This window comes from Diachasma alloeum, unplaced genomic scaffold (genome assembly GCF_001412515.2).
Source record: "Diachasma alloeum isolate Michigan unplaced genomic scaffold, Dall2.0 Dall_scaffold_00559, whole genome shotgun sequence".
Classification (NCBI taxonomy): domain Eukaryota; kingdom Metazoa; phylum Arthropoda; class Insecta; order Hymenoptera; family Braconidae; genus Diachasma; species Diachasma alloeum.
The window spans coordinates 126,408-133,278 of NW_021680691.1; positions in this window are offsets into that span (position 1 = coordinate 126,408).

Sequence of the window (6,871 nt, forward strand, 5' to 3'; positions counted from 1 at the left end):
TTATAACTTGCGCCGAAGGAAAGGTGAATTCGAGGTCGGCGAACTGGTCCTAGTTCGCGGCCACGAGCTGTCGAGTGCTGCAAAGCATCGTTCAGGGTCCTTGAACAAACCGTTCAATGGACCTTTCGTGGTGACCGAGAAACACTCCAGAAACTTTTACCAAGTTTCTGATATGGCGGGTCGTAATACCAAAGACTGTGCTATAGTGGACATGAAGCCCTATAGGGAAGCTTTGGAGGACCCTCCGACTGAAAAGTCGGAAGGAGAGGAATAGTTGCTCCTGGAGGGTTTTGTTTGAAACGTCTAGGTTTCGGGTCGAAACTTCTCTTAAGGAGTGACGTATGTAACGAGATTTTCTCGTTACGGGTTGAAATCCCCTTAAAAAGATACGTGAACTCTAAAATTGAGACATGAGGCGACATCTAGAGGCGGCTGAAGAAAGCCGCGACTAGATGAACTGAGCGACAAACCGATGAAAGACCTAAGGCATAGCGGTTATGGGTGAAACCGCGACCCCTGGAGGTCTGGAGGACGTTACTAGACTATCGCTATTTTGGAATTCGCCCAGCATGTGCTAGGGGAAAAGGGGCCGACGTACAGGCTGTCCAACTGGGCGATTCCATAGGCTATGTCAGAGTAGACTAGGGACCAACGGCCAGGTGAGAGGACTGGTGCCCCCGGGATCCCGTCGGGTTGATTGGTGGGGATAGGGTAACGGAATGACCTATCGTCGCTGAGATATCCAGACTAGGGGGAGAAGGCCCTAGTAAGATTCTGAGTTAGTCGAATGCGGACGCTCGAGCGGGGAAGTCGAAAGGATTTCTCCGATATATACTGTGGTGTTGGCTTGAAAGATGGCCACGGGAATGGTGGGCGAATAGCTCAGCGCAGCCAGGTGCATAACTGATGGTAGTAAGCGCAGGGGGATGCTCCTGCATCCCCCACAAACGGAAAAAATAATTATTTCGGAACTCTTAGTGACGACTTTGTTGTTTCCGGCGTTATCTGGCTCGGCGAAACAAATGTCGTGCGCATGGGCCCGTGGGTCTGGAGTAGAGATCGTCCTCCTGTCGACCCGACCATGTGCCGACATTCGAGTACCCGGAGACGGTGACGTGCGATGACCGAAGCAGTAACTGGTGGCCGAGAGCGTGGGTGGTCGTGAAGTGGGTAACAGTGTTCCACTTTGGTCGGATCAGCCTCTCGGCGTCCCAGGCTCTGAGGAGTCCCGGCTGATTCGCATCTAATTCTGAAAACACTCCCGAGTCGAAATACTCGGGAGGCGAGAGCCTACTGAGAGGGTGAAAAACCCTCCAGGACGAGAGTAAATTCACTTTACGTGGGGGATTAGGCCGTGAGGCTTAATGTCCAGCCTGAAACAGTGGCTGGCGACGTTTGGCATACGATACTCCTGGTGGACCTCGCCCACTCTACCGTGTCACACTGATGCTAGCTGGGCAACCCTTTTTGCCCGGCCACAGAAGTCCTCTGAGTGGACGAGTTTGCCTCAGAGGCCGGTTTTCGTCGAACCTCCCATGAAGGTTCGGCTGGCGCCCGACTATTGAGCGATAGAGACGGCTAAAAAGTAGTTTGGATTTTTCCTGGGTGAACAACCCGGGAAAATATCCTTACAAAATAAATGGATTATAAGTTTTAATTTTAAAATGTTCACTTATTCTATACAATAACATGGCTCCTTCATCAACAAATAGCACATTACAAATTGTTGATGTATTTTATATATTAAAGGGGATCGTCTACAGATTCAACGTTGAATACTTACAAGAATATTGTGATTATGGAAATTATAATATTTATACAAATAAGCCAATCGCAACAGTTGGAATAAATGACCGATAGTGGTTTATTGTTTTGTGATAAATATTTCTTTGATCAAACCGACGGCTATGGTAGTATGGTTAGAGTTGTAATGATTTTACTTTGGTCTCAACAAATACGCAATAAAACCCTAACCCAATATTCTCCATTATTCAAACACGGCCAAATCATTACCTTCGTTCTCGCAAACCGACAAATTTGAAACGCCAAAAAACATAACGATAAAACTGGACTCCATGAATAATCAGCAGCTCATTCAATACTTACTTCGAATATTTAGCGCGCCAGTCGATTTTTAGAAACGCGGAATCGACGAACCGCAAACGGAATCGTATTTTCTTGAAACTAAATACTGAAACATAATGAAAACCATACGCAGAAATGTGGATTACGAGGGTACGGGATATACTCGGATGCTCAGTGTGTGGGTCGTGGAGAGGGGTGGAATTGTGGACGAGAACATCAATTAACAAAGGCAATCCGCGATCGAGAAACCAACAAACCAATGTCTTAAACTCAAAACGGGATAAATATTGTGACGGCGCTAACCAATGTGAACCTCAAAACTTAAAATATAAACCGTAGACCTATCCAGAACTCGATGCGAAACTCAAAACAGCCGAAGTGTTGTCACCTTCAGCCTCTGCTCCTCGATGTCCCCATGAAAATCCTCGAAAACCGAATAAACAAAAAAAAACGGAAAAACGAGAAAATGTTGTCGGGCGCTAGCTGACTTTTGTTGCAGCGGTGTCAACGCACCGCATTAAAGCGAACCATACGAAAAACTTAGCCATAATTGGGGAAATCAAGGGAGAGGTTGCGGAATTACCTCGACTAGCACGGAGGTATTCGGAGAGCGGGGTAGGATCGGTCGTTCGGTCTTAGGAAGGATGTCACGCATTCAACAAAATGTACAGGAAAATCAAGGGGAAGAATCAGAAAATTAATTAAATAGGAGATGAGAGAATTACTATAAATTTACTTCGTGATTTATTCAATTTCTCAATAACATTTCAACTCAAATAGAATTTCTATTCTTCATAAATAAAATAAATTAATTTCAATTAAATTCAACCAAATTAAATTCAATTCAATTCCCGAGAGTGAGAGTACGTGAATTGACCTTGAGAGAGAGGTTATCGCGAAGGGAAATGGGGGGTCCGAAGAATTCATGCCAACGATCTCTCCGCATCGTCCAAAAACTGGAGTGCTGGAGGATCTGAAAGCTATGTTAATTCCAATGCGATGATCTCGGCGAATCTCCTCAGAATAATAATTGACAATTAATAGGCGAGCGACTCTAGTATGCAAATGTCATTTAAGAGTGCCACTTTGCCCCATATTCGAGTCCGTCCTCCATAACGAGCATCATGGCGTCACAGGAAAATTCCTGCAGCTCACGAGCTTCACTGTCGTGATTTTCGAGGTCTCGTCCTCCAAGAAAGCTTGAATTAATAAATTAAGACCTTGGGGGAGCTTTACTCAGCTAGGAGAGCACTCATTTGAGGCTTCAATTCGCTCTAGAAAGAGAATAAACCGCCATGTGCACGACAGCGTCACCCACGGCACGTGAGGAGCATGTGTGCACTTGTAGGCCTGTTTTATCCACTTTTTCCCACTAAAATTGGCACTGGACATTCCCCATACGTTCTCGAGGGTTCTAGTGAGCTAATTATGCACTCAGAAGGTACATTAATTGTTCAACAAGAACTCTTGGTGAACGGAGAGGGCACAATGGCGCCATGGCAGGGCATGAGCCATGTGCGGCCTTTTATTGGGTCTCACTGTCCATTGTCATTATCACTGGAGAGTTACTGGCGTTTTGATCACTGGGGAGAGGCCTAGGAAGCCGAACGAGGGTTTTATGCACTCACTGGTGCATTTTTCCACTCGCTCGGAGGAGTTTTGGTGGCTGGGAATGCATCTCGGTGTCACTGTTGTGAACGCCGGTGCACTTTTCCCGGAGGTTATCACTGGGCACACTGGGAATAGATGTACTCCTCTCCTCAGGAGAGAATTTGCACATGGTGACTAAAAGTGTACTTACCATGTCCCTCGCCGATGGTCTCCACCAACTCTCTCAATCGTTGCAGATGTTCTCGGGGATGTCGTCGCAACGACTGCTCGGATCCAACTCTGTCGTATACTGTGTTTAACCGGCGGATGTTCTCAGCTGGGTGGTACGAACGGCACGCCGCCTAGCAAACGCAAACGTAAACGAGCACGTGGGGATTCCGATTCAAATGGGTTTTAGACTTAGTTGGGCATTTTGCCGTTAATTATATTGTTTATGAATTAACCCAAGAGGTTTTAATCCATAACGACTGAACGATAGTTATTTGGAGGTTCGGAAAGGGGGGAGTTAAGGCAGTTGTTCGCCTTTTCTCCTCGCGAATGCTCTACACATCTGAGTTAGTGCACTTTTTCGCTGCTGTCACTCTCCCGGGAGTCATTCTGGAGTCACCGTGAACAAATCTAAAGAGAGAATAGCCCATGGCGATCCATGCAGATGAGTGGGCTATGTTCATCCACATGGCCTTCCAGGTGCACTGGTGAATCCAATGACTCCACGAAGCGCCTTAGCCAGGGAGCGTGAATGTTTCACCTCAACCTCTGTAATCAGCAGCCTGCACTCAACGAGATCAGCGAGATCTCACCGGGAAGCTCGGTTTATCAGCTCTGAACCGCGGTGGATCGTCGTCCCTCTCAAGATCCGCCAGATTTCAATAAGAAAAATATAATTAGGAAAACACAATTTACCGTAAATTTTTCCTCAACCGTAAAACAGAAAATTAATCCCATAAAACCCGAAATAAACCAGAAAGATAACTGAAACTAAAAAGAACAAAAACTTTAATATTACTTGAACCGGAGAAATTACTTTTTACTCATTTTTAATGTGTATCGACCCGTGAATTTGATTATTTATTGAAATTGAACGTTGTTTTCCCCACGAGGCCCTTCCTGATGTTCTTGGAGACCGGTTTCTGCGAGCTGGAGTGAAAAGGGGTGTTGCATCGCCCTTCGGTAGGGATGCTAACATTTTGGGGTTAAGGAAATCGCGACTCTCTCTCGGAAAAGATCAAAATAATTTCACACTTACTTATTCACTCTTACGATTTACTTAATTCTATGACGAAGTTGTGTACATGTGGCGGAATTCTCGAAAATTCCGTCACCGTATAAGTCGATATTCAATAATAAAACATAATTATACTGACGTGTTCCGCTATTGCCAAAATTAAAACAAAATCGTAAATTCTTGCAAATACAAAATTACATCAATGTGGCTCAAAATAATTTCAAATACTGTAAAATGATCCATTAAAATTTAAAAGACTCAAAAATATGCGAATAATAATTTTAAGTATGGAAAAGAAAGCGATCCCAACCCAAAGCTGATAGGCAGAACCAAAAGGATTGTTCACGGGGTGGACACGAATCCGAGAGAGAGAAGACGCGTGAAGGTAGCATGAGTGCGAGAGAAAACGAAGTAGTTACGCCCACTCGAGAGAGAGCTAGGGAAAATAAACGCATTTTTCAATTCTGGAACGATAATTATTCGGATTTTAGATTCTAGCGAGCTTTTATGAAAATCCCCGGATAGTTCGCCATTTGTAATATATTAAAATCAGGGATATTATCCACCGAAAAGCTAGCAAAATGAGCTAGAGAGCTTGAATCAGCCACGTGGCTGATTTACCGGAAGGGAGGATTTCTAAACCGGAAATGAAGGTTTTCTCTATCAAAACAGCTTCTGGTATCAAACGATTCATAAAATAATAGGTAGCTTATTCATTAACGCAAGATAGCGTAAATAATTTTATTATTGTGGATTCCAACGATTAAAATGTTGAGGTAACAGAAAGATAGCGTCCCCATGCCCAACCGGAATCCAACACGTAACGAACGCCAGAGAGCTTCAAAACACGTAAACGGAAGAGTGAACGACATTCCAAGTTGCCTAATTTTCCTCCAAGGATCTTATGAGTTGGGGAAAATAAAGAAAAAAGGGTAGCATTGCGAAATTACGCAAAAATAAGCGAGATAGCAGGAAGCAAGCGAAAGGTAGCAAAGCAAGAGGTAGCCTTGAGCATCCATCGCCTGAGCGAGATGCATGAATGATTAAATTGTCATTGAACTTAAGTATTTTAGGTAGCACAAATTATCCTTGATAAACTCCAGGTAGCTGAAAGGAAGCATTGGGTTCATCTAGAGGATTTCCTGCCCTTCAAAACATGAACTTCGGTGTTAGCGTCAGGTAACAAGGTAGCGATGCCATTTCCCGTGCGATAGGTTTATCCCCGAGGAACCGCACAAAATCACTGGAAACCTCTTCTAAATATGTTCACTGGTACTTACCGTGATCAGGAGCGTTCATGTAAAGGGTAATTCGGGTGAGAAACACCGATAATTAATTCAGAAATAGTTTTTGTAAGCGAGTTCCGTTAAGGGGTACACGTGGTAGCTCGGGGGGATACTGTAGTGGCGAGTACTGCGTGTTTCCGCCCGGGCCTGTTGCATAGTGATGGGGAGTCTGGTGGAGACTAGCCCCGTACGGTACTGAGTCGAGTGTGGGAGATGGGAACAATCGATTTCCGGGGTAAATGGGCGCGAAATAATAAAATATTTGAAGCGAAATTGTAGCGAAATATTGGTTTAAATTATTTTAACTGAACGAAAACGGTAATTGCTCGAACTCGAAACTAAACTGAGATATTTGAACAGAAATTTGTTCATTCTACGAGCGAAATAAGTTGGCTGATATACAGAAGGCACCCTCCGGAGAAGAGTTAAGGCTTTACCAACGAAGACGAGAACGGAAATAAAACTAAAATCCCAACGGCGATACGCATTGACAACTGGGTGCTAACACTACGGCCTTCCAACTGAAAGCCTTAAAACTCTCGCGCAAGGCAGCGCAAGCATTTCAACTCGACCTACGTACTCACTCTATCGACAAGCCAAAAGGGTTACAGAAAACACTGGCTAGCACATTATTTCTCTCTCTCTCTCTCTCTCTCTCTCTCTC